The following is an 18,564-nucleotide window of genomic DNA, read 5'->3' on the forward strand; positions in this document are numbered from 1 at the left end:
GTCAACAGAACATGTATAGCAAGAATAAGCACCAATGATAGAACACACCCCTTTGAATTTATCTCTTGCGGGCATCACAAGCAGTTATACAGTGTGGGAGATAAGATCTCCAGATTGACGAAGCTATTCCAGCAACAACAAAGACTGGTCTGCATGGTTGTTTGTTTGCCGTTGAAGATGTGTTAGTCCCCTGTCATCAACAAGATGAGTTCCAGTTGCCAGTCTTGATGTTCAGTTAACCTGTGAACCTTTTGTTGAATGCAAAAGACTACTCAGGCTTACAAAAAAAATCTACACATCAAAGATGCAGATGGTAAAGGAGAACTGTGAACACAAATTGCCATGAGCAACCAGAAATCATCCCCAAAAATGAGTGGGTAGGAACAAACGAACCAGTCCACAATGGGCAGCTCATTGCCACTGATGAAGAATCAAGCTCCACTATCACTACGGACAACATAATAGAGAAAACTACTATTGTGTTTCCAACAGGATCTGACCTAACTCAGGAACAACGCTGGCTAGTGTTAGCCACCCTGCCCTAGTTTTTGGATGCTTTCAAACCTGCAGTGGAGAAAAGACAAAGTGGCCCATAATAAGATATTGTATCAACGCTGGGGGTCATCCACAAATCAGCCAGCACTATTACAAGGGTTGCCAGTTGAATTCGGGAGGAAGTCGACAAGATGCTCCAACATGACATCACCAAACCTTCAGTGAATCCTTGGTCCTCTCCTGTGGTTCTTGTGAAGGAGGACACCACATAGCAGTTTTGCATCGACTACTGACGACCAAACGAAATCATGAAACAAGAAATCTACCTACTGCTGTGCGTAGATGAGACCTTAGCTTTCTTGAAAGGAGCAAAGTATTTCTCAACTGTGGGCATGAAGACAGGCTACTGGAAAATGGAGGTTGACAAGGCTGACTGCTAAAAAGGCTGCTTGCATAATACCTCATGGCCTCTAAAAATTCAAAGTTGTGCTGTTTGGATCATGTAATGCTATATCTTCCTCCGAGCTTATGACAGAGAACCAGCTTGACACCATACTTGAATTATTAGCCTTTGCCATCTGAACGACATTGTCATTTTTAAAAATATATTTGAAGAACATCCAAGCAGCCTGATAACCATACTGGTGTGTTCAGACTGCAAACCTCAACCTAAATCTGAAAAAATGCCTCTTCATCACCCAAGAAATAAAAACCTAGTGAACAGCAATGGAGTCTGTTCTGATCCAAAGAAAAAAAAGAGTTGCCTATATTCTGATTCCTCAGCATGTTCATAATGTGAAAACATGTCTTGGAATGAGCTTGTACGAGGTCTGTTTAAAAAATTCCAGGGCACTCATAATTTTGTGTCAATGGTGTGTTTGAGCAAAATGCAGTTGGCATCCCTCTACACAACTACGTTTAATGTGTAGGTGGCAAAAGTTTCATTGATGTATGTCTGTTAGCTGTTGTTCAGTGCTGTATTGGGTAGAACATTGTGTCGCACAGTTCGTGAATTTCAAGATTGCAGAGTTAAAGGAGCAATGCATCTCTATTAAATTTTGCATGAAACTCAAGAAAACTTTTAGAGAGACACACTAGATGATGCAGGAAACCTATGGTGATGAGTGCTTAAGCCATACTCAGTGTTACAAATGGTTCAAAAAATGACTTGATGAAGTTGTTCAGGGTGCCCTTCAATGTCTACCAATGACGCTCATATCTGGAACATCAACGAAATTCTGTGCGCCAATCAAAGACTGACTGTCCGAGAGATTGCTGAGGAATATAACATTTCAGATGGATCATGTCATGAAATACTGACACAGCATATTGGAATGTATCGTGATGTCGCCAAGTTCATCCAACAGCTCATGAATCAAGACCAGAAAGACCTTCGCTTCGCAATCTGTAAAGAGATTTTGGATTGCTCAAATGAGAAGGAGATGTTCCATAAGAGAATCTTAACTGGTGATGAGACATGGATGAACATTTGCAACAACAGACGATATAAAAGGATATTCACAGATGGCGCTCCACGCGAGTCAGCAAGAGGTGTACCGAGACTGCTTCCAGAAGTGGAAATGGCCTTGGGAGCAGTATATCTCTTGTGGAGAAGAGTATTTCAAAGGAGACCATGCACAATAAGTAAACCATAGGCTTAGAAAAATTTTGAGGACAAAGTCCCAGAAATTTTTGAACGGATCTCGTATTACTGACGATTCAAAAATGACCTCTGTAACATGGTTGTCCCTAGCAAGAACTACAATGAAATGTCTAATTTTCTCAAACTGAAGCGAAAGAAAAATATTTTTTTTATGCTCAAGGAGGTGCCAATGTTTTTCTCCAGACCTTGCATTGTATGAAAAGAATGCCAAGACAGAGCTTCACTCAGACACTAATGGCCATGGAATAGGTGCAATTCTAGCACAAATTAAGGAAGTTGCTGAAAAAGTGATAGCTTATGTTTCCAAAACTTCAAATCTGACAGGAACTACTCTACAACTGAGAAAGAGTGCTTTGCAGTTGTTTGGGCCATCATCAAATTCCAGCTGAATTTATTTGGCAAACTATTCATCTTTGCGAGAGACCCCATTCATGCTGGCTGACTAGTCTGAAGTATCCATCACATCTACTGGCAAGGTAGGTAATGAGGCTTCAGGGTACAATGTCACAGTGGCATACAAAAGCAGATGCAAACACAAGAACACTGACGGTCTTCCAAGTAATACTTTGGCAGAACACAGCAGTGTGGATGAAATCTCAGTCATTATTGCACTGAATGACATTGCTGCTGAATGGAAAGAAGAATCCAGAATGAGATTTTCACTCTGCAGCAGAGTGTGCGCTGATTGAAACTTCCTGCCAGATTAAAACTGTGTGCCGGACCGAGACTCAAACTCGGGACCTTTGCCTTTCACAGGCAAGTGCTCTACCAACTGAGCTACCCAAGCACGACTCACGCCCCATCCTCACAGCTATACTTCTGCCAGTACCTCATCTCCTACATTTCAAACTTTACAGAAGCTCTCCTGCGAACCTTGCAGAACTAGCACTCCTGAAAGAAAGGGTATTGCGGAGACATGGTTTAGCCACAGCCTGGGGGATGTTTCCAGAGCACCGTGAAAGGCAAAGGTTCCGAGTTTGAATCTCGGTCCGGCACACAGTTTTAATCTGCCAGGAAGTTTCATATCAGAGCACACTCCGCTGCAGAGTGAAAGTCTCATTCTGGAAACATCCCCCAGGCTGTGGCTAAGCCATGTCTCCGCGATATCCTTTCTTTCAGGAGTGCTAGTTCTGCAAGGTTCACTTCTGTAAAGTTTGGAAGGTAGGAGACGAGGTACTGGCAGAAGTACAGCTGTGAGGATGGGGCGTGACTCGTGCTTGGGTAGCTCAGTTGTTAGAGCACTTGCCCGCGAAAGGTAAAGGTCCCGAGTTCGAGTCTTACAGAGATGGTGACTAACTTCATCGTTCCAATGGCCTGATAGAAACCCTTCAGTACTTTCTGTCCACACTAGCACCCTACGTCAGAGTCCTGTGGCTATGACCTAAACACTCATCAGTGACTATCTCTGGCTGCCTGCCCACAGCCCATTCTTCAGCCCAAGTCGGCTGCTGATATCCACGCTGACTACTGTCACTACTGGGAGCCTAACCGAGAGAGAGAGAGAGAGAGAGAGAGAGAGAGAGAGAGAGAGCAGCATGCTCCCGAGTTTTTTTTTAGCTTTCCTCTTTCGACCCTGCCAGCGCTTGGCATGGCATAGCGTTGGATGCAACTTGTCCTTATTTGGTGTTGTTTAAGTATTAATTTCATTATTTTTCTTCAGAAGCTGGGTGGAGGGATGAAGGTGCCTCTCCCTATATGGTCACACACTGTGTCTTGAGCCCTTCATTGGCTCCTCATGATGTAGTGCTGTCCCCACCAAGGGTCCTCTTTCTTTCTCTCTCTCTCTCTCTCTGCTCCCACACTTCTCTCTCTAACTAGAAGTGCTCTCTGTTGATACTTCTAATTAGCTGCTTACCACAGGTCCCCTACACAGAGCTTCTTTTGACTCTTTATAGCTTGGAGTCTGTTTACTTTCCTATCATGCACAGCTGCTCAGCAGTTTGGACTTCCGGCTCGGCTATCCAGCTTTACATTTTAACTCACTTAATGTTTACACACTATTTTTGTCGTACTACCTGACAACAATTGTAATTAGACTTGGCTTTTTAATGCGGTTACAACACCTCCTCCACCAGGAAAATTGGCGTTACTCCTCAGAGTAGCGTCAATTGTGACTTTCTTTTTATTACATGCTTTACAGATTTTACATTCGTTTGTTACTTCAGCCCAATGAGCCTTTGGCAAATCACAATTACATTATACATGCATAACATACATTAATATATAAAATTATATCAGAATACAGTTTCATTAAACATCGATACATACAATTATACACTTTTCATTAAACATTGGTAAATACAATTACATTTCAAATACAACTTCATTAAGCATGGACAAGAATATTGAACATTGATACAGTGACATTTCACATTTCATAAGGTAACATTTATTTTAAAATTACACTTTTGGTATACATATTTTTATCATTTACTGTTATTTAACATCTGTTTCTGAACAAAACTGCCTCTCGTTGAACTTTTCCCCACATTCACGTATTACTACATCTTCAGTCCCTTTATTACTTTGTCTTCGAGTTAAACTAGTTTCTGGGTATTGGTTTACAATGGTGTTTCTTATGGACACTTTACTACAACAATCACTATCTTCAAAATATTTCCATATGCTCTTAAAACAGTCTTTGCAACATCTGCATTGTTTGCAACAGCATGTTATTATAATAAGGATAATTACTGCTACTGATACACACATGGTTACGGAATAGTGTGTGAAATACCTGGAATATTTCAGTTCTTCCTCCTGTCTCTCTGCCATTCTCTGGATATCATCCAATCTTTTCCCTGCAACTTAAATCGTCTGACTTCGTTACTACACGATCCAATGGTAAATCTAACGTTAACATTGAGACATTTCGTTTTTCTTCATTTACAATACAATAATCGAATTCTAGTTTAATCTGCGGTATTATGTCTTCCTTTGTCTGTCTGTTTGTATGAACTCTCTGGTTCCATATCCCTTACATTTACTATAGAAACTTATTTTGCCTTCCCCTTTCATTATTAGGTCCTTTGGTGGTTCCTTTCCACATAGTACCGTTATGCCTTCTTCCTTAGGAGCTATGTATAACCAACCATTACTATTTAGATGGGACCAAAGGCTCTGATTCAGTGCAACTACTTTTCGCACACAATCTTCCGGAATTTTTCTTACTGACTGCAACAACTTGGCTTCACTTCGTGTTCAAATGTTGATAGCAAGGCAAATGACTATCTGCACAGTCACCTATTCTTACTTAGTTCTTTGCACTTTAGTTGATCCGCAGAAAGTCTGGCGTATTGCCATTTGGATTCATCTATTAGTAAGAATTTTTTTCTGGCTGTATGTACATGTATCTCCCCTTCATCTCTGGGATCTCTTTAGGTAATGGAAGTACTCTCTACAGGTTGATATTATTATTATCTATCAAAGGAATGTTAATTACATACCTTAGTATGCTACCCAAAATGAAAACATCTAAATCAATTATTCTTAATAATAGGTAACCTGAGGATTCAGCTAGAGGAACAGGAATCTTCACATTTTTTAGTTCACCCCGTATTAAACCTAAGTACTTTACAATTTGGACTGGGTTAATGATGTGAGTCCGCAGTATTCCCTTTTGAGCATTTACTATAGCATTTATCATTTGTCTGTATTCTTCCTCAATTTAGCCAATCACGGCCGCTAATTGTAATACCTGTTCTGTCACTGTGGCAAAGGACGCTACACGTTTGTAACCCATGTCTGTTTCTTTTACATATTCTCTCATGAACCACTCTAATCTTTGCATGCCTGTTTTTTAAACATGTTCGTTTGATTCTAACATACCCACTGTCCTGTTCACTCATGCCAATGTGTCCCTTATTACTGCCACCTGTTCCTTTGTTAACATCAGCAACCATTCTGAGTTTCTCTCCACAGTGTCTATTCTTTCTTTATAGTATGCTGCATCTGCTTCATCCAATGTCCTGAAAAGTATTTTACTCACCTGCCCAACAAAGTTGAATACTCCACTCTTCCTTCTGGTTTCATGTTTCGTCATCTGTTGTACTAATTGTTGCAAACCTGTGATCTTTTCCACTTGATGTGTTACTTGTTGATCTATTAACCTACACTCTATTAATCATATGTTTAGTTGTTTTAATGTCTCTTGGCACCTTTGTACCACTGCCCTACCATATCTTTCCGCCTTCTGAAACCTCTCTATTATTGCATCTAGATTCACATACGTAACTATTCTCCATGTGGTACTATATATTTCTACTTGTCCTATATTATCATAATATAATCCTGATGAGATCAGAAACTGTATCACTTGAAAATCATTCGTTGCATACTCTGATGCAGTGATGTTGTATGTTGCTACCACTATGATGAGTTGCACAACTTGCCACTTGAGTGCCATACCTGAAATTTAAAAGAACTGTTTCAACCTATTGGCATGTACTTTTGTTTCCTTATTTCTCTTAGTTTTTATTACTACATTAGGACCTTCCACTTTTAATACTTCAAATGGACCTCTCCATTGCGAATCTAATTTTCAAGATGTACCACATCTCACCAACTCATCGTGTAGTAGCACTTTATCTCCTACCTTGAATTCTGCCTCATGTCACACTGTCCTTTACTGATTTTCTTACTCCTTGTAATCGAGTCTCTAGCCACTCTGTGGGCTTCCTGCATTCTCGCTCTTAGCCTATTTACATACGATTCATAATCATAACTTACCGGTTGTGTTTCCCACTGTAGTACTCCTGGTATGTTGACCTTTCTTCCATATAATAGTTTGAATGGTGTTTAACCTGTGCTGCTGTGTGGTGTAGTGTTGAACACAAAAATTGCATATGGCACCCATTTTTCCCAAGAACTTTGATCGCCTGTTACAAAGTGTGTGAGATACTCTACAAGTGTTCTATGATTTCTTTCTAGTACACCATTTGATTCTGGGTGCTAAGCTGTGGTATGTATATGCTTAATCCTCAACAATTTACACTCTCTTTTAAAAACGTCACTCAGAAAATTCGAACCTTGATCCATTAACAAGACTGATGGAATTCCATATATTAATACAATGTTTTCCACAAACACTTCAGCTACCATTTTGTCATGTTGTTTTTCAATTGGAACTGCTAAGGTAAACTTACTTAAGTCGTTCTGAAATGTTAACATGTACCTTTTTCCTGTACTGGATACATCTAGAGGACCCACTATATCCATCGCGCATTTTTTAAATACTGTTTCTGCTGTGTCTGTAACTTCTAATGGCATCCTTGTTTTCATCTGTGTGTTTTTATTCTTTTGACATGATGGACATTTCCTAATGCAGTTTTCAATGTCACGCTTCACTCTGCACCACTGCTTGTATGCTTTGATTCTTTCAAGTGTCTTGTGCATTCCATGGTGATCTCCCAAGGGATTATCATGCATTTCTTTTAGTATATTCTCCTTTTCCTCAGGACTAATTTCCTCTTTGCTAACCGTTTCCTGTTCTATTTCAGCTGACACTTGCACTTGCCGCATGTTCGTGGAACTTTGTTCCCCACTTGCTTGTGCTACAGAGATCTTCTCTGTCTCCATATTCTACTTCACATCTATCTCTTCCTTCCCTACATGCCTTTTTCTGCTTAGAGCATCCACATTACTATTTAGCTTTCCTGGCTTGTATATTACCTCATAATCATATTCCTCGAGCTTCAATCTCCACTTCAGGAGTCTTGAACTCGGATCTTTGACACTAAATATCCACCTTAGTGGCTTATAGTTTGTCACCACAGTAAACTTTCGGCCATAGACATATGGTCTAAACAGTTTTACCACACACGCTATAGCCAACAATTCCTTTTCCGTTGTACTATAGTTCAGTTCTGCTTTGTTCAGCACTCTGGATGCATATGCAATGGGCAAGTCTTCGCCAACCTTCTTTTCTTGCGACAACATGGGTCCCAAGGCTGCGTTACTCACATCCGTTGTGATGATAAATGGTTTCGTAAAATCAGGGTATTGAAGTAGCGGAGGGTTTATCAGTTTCTCCTTCAGCTCCTCGAATGCATTGTTCTGTTGTTCGCCCCACTGGTACTCCACTCGTTTCTTTAAGAGCTCATGGAGAGGTTTCACAATTTTGCTAAAGTTTGCAATGAAACACTGGTAATAACCTATTAATCCGAGAAACCCTTTTAATTGTTTGGTTGTTATCGGCTGTGGGAAGAACTTCACCATCTCCACTTTTGCCATACCCAGTGATATTCCTTTGTCAGTAATACAGTGACCTACGAAGATTACCCACTTTCTCAGGGATCCACACTTGTCTGGTTGCAGCTTCAAATAGTGCTCTTGCAACCTGTCAAATATTTTCTGGAGCTTTTTGTTATGCTCCTGCACGTTTTTCCCATACCAAACTATGTCATCTAAATATACAAAACATTTCACACCTTGCAAACCTGCCAAGACTGTATTCATCAGTCTCTGGAAACATCCTGGGGCTCCCTTCAATCCCACAGCATTCTCCTATATTCATAACGTTGATAGTTCGAACTGAACACAGTTTTTTCTCTGTCCTCATCTGTCAGTATGTGAGGGTATCCGATTGCAAGGTCAAGCGTCGAGAAGTATTTTGCTTGCCCTAGCTGGTCCAAAATATCAGAGATATTTGGTAGTGGATACACATTGCCTACAGTGATGTCATTTAATTTTCTGTAGTCCACTGTGATTCTCCATTTCTGCTTGCCACTGGCATCAAACTTCTTAGGAACAGTGCGTTCCAGGTGCTCTTACTTTCGACAATTATGTCATCTTTTAACATATCTTTGCTCTTTTAGATTTCCTTTTGCGCTTCAGGGATCCTATACGGCCTAGCATTTACTACCTTCCCTGCATGTTCGGGCGCAATTGGTATTCTGTGCTTCACTGATAAGTATAGGACAATTTGTCTCCTGGTAGATGAAAAACATCTCCGTACTCCACACAAATCTCTACTAGAGCGCTTTTCTCTTTGGCGTTCAAGTGATCCACTCTTAACTGCCTTCGCAACACACTAGCACAACTTTCCGTCTTTGTTAAGATGTCTGTGCTACCTTTTACTTCGCATACTTTTATAAGTCTTTCTAATTCTTCCGTCACTAACCTGACATTTCCTAACTGAACTCTGTCCTCTGACATGTTCAATGCACTCACTATGCATTTACTATTTCGCACTTTTACTAAAGATTCAGGTAAATGCACCCCTTGTGCAATCTTCTGCCTTGGAATAATCATCTCTTTTTTGATTCTCCATGGTACATTTCCTTCCATCTTCAATAACATTATTTTTTCCTCTCTGGACCCTATTTCCCTGAATCTGATTCAATCTCATATCCCTTTGGTTCCTGCTCTACTATTAAGGGTATATCTCGCCCTTTCAGTCTTATTACTTTACCTGCATAATCTAACTTGACTCTATGCTCTGTCAAGAAATTTCTGTCAATTAATCCGTCATACGGAATATCTAGTCCTCTCCCACACACATGAAATTTCTGTCCTACTTTCTCTGAACCGTCCACACTTAAGTGTATCTGTACCGCGCCTATTGTACTGATGGTTTCACTGGTCACGCCTTTTAGCTGGAGCCGTTTTGCTTCATTAATTCTAAGTGCACTTTTTACTGGGATATTTGTTCTCTTGAACAAACACAACTGTGCTCCAGTGTCTATTAATAACTTCAAATACCTCTTTAACTCTATGCAATACAATATTAAAACATCATTCTTTGTTCGACAGTCGATTACCCTAATTGTGGGTTTACCTGTCACAACAAGGCCCGACTGTGCGGCCAGCCGCCTCTTAGTTTCCCTGCACCACTTTGCCGGTTTTACTAGATACTGGCACCCTGCCTTTTATCCAGGCGTGCCAGGGCCCTTCATGACAGTCTTTAGCGTAGTGGCCCTGCCGCTTACAGTTGCAGGCTACATCTTCCTTGTACACGGGGCTCCACAGTTCCCTGGTAGGTTACATTGCGGGCATCTCCACTGCCATAACCCTCCATCAGTTTCTCTATGATTTCCTCTGAAATATTTTACGTCTATTGGATGAACCTTCCTTAGCCTCACCCAGCATTCTGCATTTGTATGTCCCGGCTTGTCACCCCCATAGCAAAAGTTTGTGAATTCTTTGCCCATCATTGCCTGTACTCTGCCCTCAGACCTGTTCTTCCTACACTTGCATGCAGTGTGACCTCTCAACCCACATGTGAAACATTTCAATTCTTTAGTATCTGTAGCACTCTTCACCACTTCCTTTCCTCGGTTAAAGGTTACCCTCGAGGCTAGTCCACACTCTTTCATGGACAGTATTGCACTCTCTTCTTGCAGTGCTAACTCCACTGCTGCTGTTAGCCTCTACTTCTCACTATTGTTTGGATTCTATCGTTGCTTAAACCTTGTATAAAACAGGCTCGAATTGAGCAGTTCTATTGCACCCTTTAACTTATCTCTGGCCGCAACTCTGCTTACTGCCTCCACAAAATCTCCCTGCATCTTGTCAATTCGGCTTGTCCGTATTGCAATTGGCTCTCCCTGTCCCTGTCTTGCTTGAAAAATCTTGCACGTGTAATAGTCAATGGTATGCTTACTCGCATAGTTTTCTTCTAGAACACATTTCACTTCCTGCCACGTACCCATGCGTTCATGCACTTGCAGTCTCGATCTGGCCCCACCGGTTATTTTTGCTTTAACAAATTTCAGTAATGTTTCATGTTCCTCTGGCTTCACTAGCTCAAATGCCGCAGCCACATTCTCAATAAATTCTCTGAGATCCCTTTTATTCCCTTCGAACACTTTCAACATGATACACAATGCGTCCTTAACTGACATCTTACTGCTATTGGAGGACGATGGAGCTTCGTTAATCTGGGGCATCTTACCAACTTAACTATGTTACGATTTAAGGTGCGTCATTTGGTCTGTTGATCCGCGCTGTCTTTGTGACCATGCTGCTGCGATGCGTCATCCGCTGCTCTGCTAGGCTGTGCCGACCCTGTCGCTCGCCTTGGCTGCCGCTGCTATGGCTGCTCGGTCTGGATCACTGGTCTCGAATGCTGGCTGCTTAGGCAGCCCTGTGCCTTGTCACTCTGCGTTGTGCTGCTGCTGTCCTGCTTTGCCCTGCACCCGCGAGGACTACATTTCTGGACTCTGCAAAAGTGGGGCTACTAATGCTGAAAGTTGCGAGTCGCCACAACTTTCTGCCAGTTGCCACAGCCGCTGTAGCAAAACTACTGACTCCTACTTCCTAATTGCCTTTGTGGTACCCCACACCTAGCACATAAAGTTTTATTTATGTCGTGTCCGAAGCGTGGGTTTTGCAAGGGATTGGGCGACATAGTTTGTGAAAGGGATTTAGCCCGTTGACCTTAGTGAGAGGGAGACTTTGATCTGGCTAAGATGATGAAATCCCTGGTGCGAAGGTACAAGGCTAGGAAGTGGGTGGAAGTAAACGCTTGCGGACGTTACACAAGTTCTAGTTTATTGAGAAAGAAATACAGATCACCCTAACTGCGTATTGATTGTACCTACAGAATGGCCAAGTCTATTACAGAGATGGTGACTAACTTCACCGTTCTGACGGCCTGATAGAAACTCTTCAGTACTTTCTGTCCACACTAGCACCCTACGTCAGAGTCCTGCAGCTATGACCTAAATGCTCATCAGAGACTATCTCCAGCTACCTGCCCACAGCCCGCTCCTCAGCCCAAGTCGGCTGCTGCTATCCCCGCTGACTACTGTCGCTACCGGGAGCCTAACCTCGAGAGAGAGAGAGAGAGAGAGAGAGAGAGAGAGAGAGAGAGAGAGAGAGAGAACAGCACGCTCCCGAGTTTTTTTAGCTTTCCCCTTTCGATCCTGCCAGCACTTGGCATGACGTAGCGCTGAATGCAACTTGTCCTTATTTGGTATTGTTTAAGTATTAATTTCATTATTTTTCTTCAGAAGCTAGATGGAGGGATAGAGGTGCCTCTGTCTATATGGTCATTCACTGTGTCCTGAGCCCTTCATTGGCTCCTTATGACGTAGTGCTGTCCCCACCAAGGGTCCTCTTTCTTTCTCTCTCCGCTCCCAGACTTCTCTCTCTAACCAGAAGTGCTCTCTGTTGATACTCCTAATTAGCTGCTTATCACAGGTCCCCTACACAGAGCTTCTTTTGTCTCTTTATAGCTTGGAGTCTGTTTACTTTCCTACCATGCACAGCTGCTCAGCAGTTTGGACTTCCGGCTCGGCTATCCAGTTGCGTTGTGTTTCTTCATGACCCCTCTGCCACGCCCAGCGACCAGCTTTACATTTTAACTTACTTAATGTTTACGTACTATTTCCGTCGTACTGCCTGAGAATGATTGTAATTAGACTTGGCTTTTGAGACCATGTTTCAACTGATCCATTAGACACTATGCAAACCACTGTAAGGAATGCCAATGATGGAAATTTGTCCTGTAATTACCACTGGGTTGTACAATACTGGTTCTGACTGCAGCAGTGTTATTCCACTGGATTGGAACTGGCCTCTTGGTGAGGTTCCCACAATCAACAAGTGGTAATCAAAGGATAACAGTCCGCAGTGACTACCTCACCTGCTACACTGGCATCAAAGTTGTGATGACTGCCGAAGCTACAGAAATTGTAAGGTCCCTTGTAAAAGCCATCATTTTGAAGCGTGGAGCACCCTGTGTGATGATCTCTGATCATGGAAAACTTCTCTAGTCGAGTCTCGTATCGAGTAATTTCACACTGTAACATCTCCCATGGGAGGTCAGCTACCTACTACCCACAGAACATCACCCATGGGAGGAGCTACCTACTACCCACAAATGAATGGTCTCTCCAAATGCTTTAGTAAGGTGCTAGAAGATATGATCTCAGTGTACATTGAAATTGAGAAGAGACATTGTACCATTAGCATATGAACAGGGAAGAATGACGCTACAGGCCTCACACCGTTCTGTCTGTTCCATAGTCACAAAACTGAAATGACAATGGATATACTGTTCTCAACACCAGGAATGAAGAAGCAAGAGACATGGCTCACACAGAGTCAATGGACACCCAGGAGGAGGACCATGAGGGCTTTAACATCAGGTACTAGTCAAGAGGACAGCCTGGAATACTTGCTATGGGTTTTCACACCTGTGTAGAAAGTGGGGCGATTGGAAAAATTTCTAAAACAATGAACTATACAATATCTTTGTCAGTTGTACATGTCACATGTCGAGATTTAGGTCCCCTTGTCAAGAAGACAGAAGTACAGAGATGTCACTCACATCCTTCATATGAAGCCCTACTAAAGTCATGCAGTGTAGATCAACAATAAGGGCTGCTTGATCAAGGAAACTGAAGGATGTTCAGTGAATGCAAGCATCGGCAGGAGGGGCTAAATTCAATGGTGGTTGTAGTGAAGAAGATGTAACAATGTGACCTCAGACACAAGAATCCTCCATCATTGCCGTACAGAGGACCACTGACAAGATCTAGGATTGTGTAGTTGGTTCCAATGAGAACTTCTGAAACAGTAGGTTGCTGTTTCTCCAGGTGAGGGAACAATGCCATGAAGTGTGCTGCATGCAAAGTGAAGAAGTGATTAGCGTCTCTGGCTTGCATGCCGTTGGTTGTTAGTTCAAATCCAATCATCAGTCAGTATCTGTTACTCAGTATACCCCATTTCTAGAAGGTTCTAAATTTTTTTTGTATTTGTATTGTTTCCATTTCCTACAATGTCCGATGTTTGCAATACACTAGCACCCTATGAAGGAGTCAGTTCTGTTCTGTCTGTCTGTAAGTTGGTCTCTATAATAAATGTGCTTTCAGTGCTAAGTACTGCACTTCACTGATGACCTGCTTTTGGATTTGGAGTTGGTTGTGGTTATAACGTGACAATATTACATATGTGCGTAGCGAAAGAGTAGTGCTTGGGCTACTACGAATTTCAGTCAGGAACTACTGCATATTAATTTCCATGTGGAACTATGGCTTATATTATTTCCCAACAAGAACTATTTTTGTTTGGTTTCAGGACTAATAGACAATTTTAATCTATTACATAAGTTTATTTGTGTTCAAGAAATGTTTTTGGTCCTAAAGTCAGGATTACAACATTGGCAACAACGTGGTCCTATCTTTGATTCAGCAGGCACTACCAAGCACGAAAAATTTCTAGAACTTTGGCAGCAACAGCTAAACCAGCATCAGGAATATTCAAGCACTTAATTAGTCCACGACTTTGCAGTAACCACAGATTCTGCCAGTCATCCTGGCATTTCAGCCATTTAATGGAGCTCAAGAAGACTGGGAAGTACATAAAAAATGCCTCCAACTGTACTTCAAAGTAATTTATATCAAATATCAGGATCACCACTGGGCCTTTTTGCTGTCTACGAATCCACAATTACTTTACTTGTTCCGAAAGTAGGCCCCATTGTCTGATCCATCTGTTACTATCCTCTGACAGTCTCTTTATCATCTAATTATTTTTCTAGCATAATACATGTTGTAGCACAACGATAGAATTCTTATACCGCAAGTCAGATGCTCCAAGTTACGTTTCTTGGATAGCAGTTTTGCAGGAGCTGTTTAGAAAATTCGTGTGTGTATGTTTTTGACAAATCCTATTTATGCGAAATGTTGATACATGCTATAGTGATTCTCTCAGCCCTGGAGAAAGAGATCCACAGACAAGCTTTAATACAGTCTGATCTCTCCACGGCTGAAAAGAGCTGTATGTGTATTCAATATATCACAAGTACAGCAACAATTTTTTTTAGATAGGCCTTTGATATTTCACATGTGCCCACAGCTGTAGTGATATAGTACGCCACTACCCAGCTCAATCCTGGATTAGTACCAGGCATTGTTTGTGGTGATCCACTTTGTTTTCAAATGGTCATGACTGTTTTTTTCTTGAATCAGAGATGGGGATGTCCACCTTATGAATACAAGTGTTATCAGCATTTGTACAGAAGTCACTTTGCAAAAGTATGCTGTACAGCAGGCAGCGGACATCATCCCCCACTGATTCAGATGAACATTTCAGGCAGTGATAATGTGCTTGCACTGCATAAAATGTTACATGCAACAGTGCAAAAAATTTCTGTGACTATTCAATAGCACCCACCATTCTCAGCCATTAACTAATTTACACACTTTAGTATGGGCACACCCTCACTCAGCAAAATCCAAAGTTGTGGGCACACTGTCACCGTAAGGTACCAATTTTCAGATCATGTGCAACTGACAGTCCTTTCTAATCAGATGTCTCAAAATGTCATCTTTAGTTGGAGCTGAGCCCTCAGTTGGAAATATGTTTGGTCTTGATGCATATTCATTTTTCCCTACATCATCAAATGCACTCCGGTGCACTATGCAGCTATTGATATGCTTTGTACGCAATCTGCACCATTGTTTGAAGCAGGTTTGGGGAAGGCACCTTGCTCACAGAAGCTATATAAATACATAAACATGACAATAGCTTCAACAAGAAAGAAGAAAGACTCCAGGTGAATGCATAATGGATTCCCACACTGCAGTGAACAACCGTTGCAGTCAGCAATGGGAGAAATGCAGCGGAAATGACCACAGAAAAGCCCTTGGACATTGGTGTGGTAATCTGTGACAGTGAGCTTGACTCCAGTCCACCATCATCAATGGAGGGAGAGACTATAACAATGCCAGGCACTTGTACTGGCAACATATCAGAGAAATTATCAGACAGATATAAGCAAAGTATTTGAGACCGAAACCTACAGGCAGTTTGTCAAATATAAGGTTGCCCAGTGGCAGACACATTGTCATTTGCTATTACCTGACTTCATCTCTACAAGTGAACTAGGTCTGCAGCAGCTGTTCGCGTGTACCTACTTGACTCGTGCTGTACAGTGTTTCAACTGATGACAATGTGATTTCCACCACTGTCCGGTATTTGACCAAATACTTCTTGGTTTTGGTAAGAGATAACTGTCTGCTGTGCCACATATGGTCTCACCCTTACAGAGCCATGCTGCTGTCTGTGATAAATTTGCCAAGCAAGTTTTAATCTCACAATAACTGGCACATCTGGAATTCCTCTAAAATGCAAGCTGTTGTTATTGATGGTGTTTTCTGACACTAAATTTAATCACCCAATTCATTATGCTATGTCAGAGATCATTTCCTTGTACAACCACATAAGTGTCTTGAAATTCGATTCCGTATCACTTTCATAAAGTGTCTTCTACTGTGGCCATTTTCTGAAGTGCATGTCATAGAGTATACCCTATTTCCAAATGCAACCAGAGCCACAATGACAAGGTATGTTATACAAGGTGGAAAAAATAAAACTAATCCACAATAAGGTTGATGAGAGACTGACCCTTGTTAATAAACATCACAGTTTATTTGCTACAGAGCCCTTTTCATGAGATTTTGCCCAAACTCTTACACAAACAGTTCTGCATGAATTTTGAACAAATTATACTTAATACTTTAAAATGAGCCTGTGCTGTTTCATTTTTTTTTTGCATCCAACTGGTCAATAAACATGTCATCTCCACTCACAAACTCAAATGTAAGAACACAGCAAAGTACTCTTGAAAGAGCACGTGGGAAATGCGCAAGAGAGCACGTGGGAAATACGCAAGCAGATACATGATTGGACTGACTGATGCACCAAAATTACTTTTCTGTGTGGGTAGTTCTGTTCATTAATGAGTGTCACTTCTGCATCAGTCTTATAAATATTTATTTTTCCCACCCAGAATATGTTGAGAGTTTTGAGTCATATCACCTTTCATAGAAAAGCTAGTTAATATTTCCCATCACTGAGCTAAAAAACGCAACATTCTTGGACTTGGAGGGAGATATATTCTGCTTGCACACCTTATGTGAATAGTCTAATAACCTGGTAGTAAATGTAGAATGTTTAAAGAACTTGTATGTGGCTTACATTTTGAAAATGAGTCTCAGCATCTGAGAATGCTTTTATTTAGTTCATTAAAGCCTCCCATAAGTCCAACCCCTTGTCCAAGTCGTGGGAGATGGGCGTCGGAACAAAGTAGGGGACTGCCTATAGGGGCGATGTACAGCGGGGACTTCGTGTGCCCCAGGACCGCTACGGTAGCTGGGAAGGCCCTATGGGAACCCTGAAACATGACGGCTAACGGGGCTCTGGTGAAGCTGCGATAGGCCTAGCAAGCCAGTAGTGGATAAATCAACTGCTTTTAAAAAGGGAACATGCCTCGGATCACGGAACGGATTTAAAGGAAACCGACCAAGCAATGGAAAAGGATTACGAGATGGTTTACGACTGGGCACCTTAAACGTAAGGACTCTAACTGGGAAGTTAGAAGAAATTGTAGAAATGATGGAAAGGAGGAAATTGGACATCTTGGGACTTGCTGAGACTAGGTGGAGAGGAGTTGGTGAAAAACCACTAAGTAAAGGATGTAAACTGTACTGGATAGGGAATGAGAGGGGAAGAAATGGAGTGGCAATAGTGGTCAGAGAGGGTCTGCAGGAGGAGGTGGAAGGTATCAATGATCGAATGATAAAAGGCAGAGTACGAGTGAAAGGAAAAAGCACTGAAATCATCCAAGCATATGCCCGACAGGTGGGGTGTACAAAAAAGGAGAAGGAGGAATTTGAAGATGACATGCAAAAGCAGCTAAATGGAGGTAATCAGATTATAATAGGGGACCTCAATGCACATGTTGGCACAGACAGGAAAGGATTCGAGGAGATAATGGGACCAGAGGGCTGGGGGAACCGAAATAGAGAAGGAAAATTGTTGCTGGAATTCTGCAAGAGGAATGGGCTGGCGATCGCAAATTCCTGGTACAAGAAGAGAAGTAGCCACAAAATAACTTGGTACAGTGGAGACTGGTCCCAAACTTCAGTAGTAGACTATGTACTAGTGGATAGGCAGATGATGAGCAGCCTCACAGATGTTAAGGTCATTCCATCTGAGGCCTTAGACAGTGACCATCGGCTGTTGGTAGCCACCCTGAGAGAGAAAAAAGATAGGAGGGCAACAGATATACAGGAGAAAAGGTTGAAGACATGGATGCTGAAAGAGGATGAACGGAGGACCCAGTACCAGATACTGATCAGGAAGAAGCTGCCAAAGGAAGATCAGAGAACAGTGGAAGAAGAATGGGGAGATTTTAAGAGGGCTCTAGTTGAGGCAGCTGAGACTGTGTGCGGAAGAACTAGCACAAAGAGGAGAAGTAAGGAAACCCCATGGTGGAACAACATATGTAAAGAGGCAGTACTTCGAAAGAACAAAGCCTTCAGAGAATGGTTCCAGACCCGAACAGAAGAAGCTAGGGTAAAATATAAGGAAAGCAAGAAAGCGGCACAGACCTTAGTAAGGGCGGAGAAGAAGAAGTGGATGGAAAAATGGACAAGAATGTTATAAGAGGACAG

Source organism: Schistocerca piceifrons, chromosome 8 (genome assembly GCF_021461385.2).
Source record: "Schistocerca piceifrons isolate TAMUIC-IGC-003096 chromosome 8, iqSchPice1.1, whole genome shotgun sequence".
NCBI classification, from domain to species: domain Eukaryota; kingdom Metazoa; phylum Arthropoda; class Insecta; order Orthoptera; family Acrididae; genus Schistocerca; species Schistocerca piceifrons.